Source organism: Podarcis cretensis (genome assembly GCF_951804945.1).
Source record: "Podarcis cretensis genome assembly, chromosome: 17".
In the NCBI taxonomy this organism is placed as follows: domain Eukaryota; kingdom Metazoa; phylum Chordata; class Lepidosauria; order Squamata; family Lacertidae; genus Podarcis; species Podarcis cretensis.
In genome coordinates, this window is record NC_137187.1 from 41488544 (window position 1) to 41489757 (window position 1214).

Here is a 1214-nt window from a genome sequence, read left to right on the forward strand (position 1 = left end):
CTAGTTCTGCTGGATCTCTCAGCGGCCTTAACATCATTCTGGACCGTCTAGAGGAGTGGGAGCTGGGGGCACTGTTATACAGAAAGTGGTGGTGGGGGATGAGTGTTCAGACCCCTGGGCTCTCACTTGTGGGGTGCCTCAGGGTTCCGTCCTCTCCCCCATGCTTTTTAATAATCTATATGAAGCCGCTGGGAGAGATCATCAGGGGGTTTGGGCTGGGTGTTCATCAATATGCAGATGATACCCAGCTCTACCTCTCTTTTAAATCAGAACCAGTGAAAGCGGTGAAGGTCCTGTGTGAGTGTCTGGAGGTGGTTGGAGGATGGATGGCGGCTAACAGATTGAGGTTGAATCCTGACAAGACAGAAGTACTGTTTTGGGGGACAGGGTGCAGGTGGTTGTGGGGGACTCCCTGGTCTGAATGGGATAACTGTGCCCCTGAAGGCCCAGGTGCGCAGCCTGGGAGTCATTTTGGACTCACAGCTGTCCATGGAGGCGCAGGTCAATTCTGTGTCCAGGGCAGCTGTCTACCAGCTCCATCTGGTACACAGGCTCAGACCCTACCTGCCCACAGACTGTCTCGGCAGAGTGGTACAGGCTCTAGTTATCTCCTGCTTGGACTACTTCAATGCGCTCTATGGAGGGCTACCTTTGAAAGTGACCCGGAAACTGCAACTAATGCAGAATGAGGCAGCCAGACTGGTGACTGGGAGCGGCTGCCAAGACCATATAACACCAGTCCTGAAAGACCTACATTGGCTCCCAGTACGTTTCGGAGCACAATTCAAAGTGTTGGTGCTGACCTTTAAAGTCCTAAATGGCCTTGGTCCAGTATATCTGAAGGAGCATCTCCTCCCCCATCATTCAACCCGGACACTGAGGTCCAGCACTGAGGGCCTTCTGGCGGTTCCCTCACTGTGAGAAGTGAGGTTACAGGGAACCAGGCAGAGGGCTTTCTTGGTAGTGGCGTCCACCCTGTGGAAGAAAATAAACAACTATCTGACTTTTAGAAGACATCTTTAGGGAAGTTTTTAATGTTTGAAGTTTTATTCTGTTTTAATGTTTTGTTGAAAGCCACCCAGAGCACCCGGGAAAACCCAGCCAAATGGGCGGAGTAGAATGTATGTATGTGTATGTATGTATGTATGTATGTATGTTACCATTGGGAAAGGAACCTGACTGAGCAAGCAGGGAGGCAGTAAGTATAGCAGATG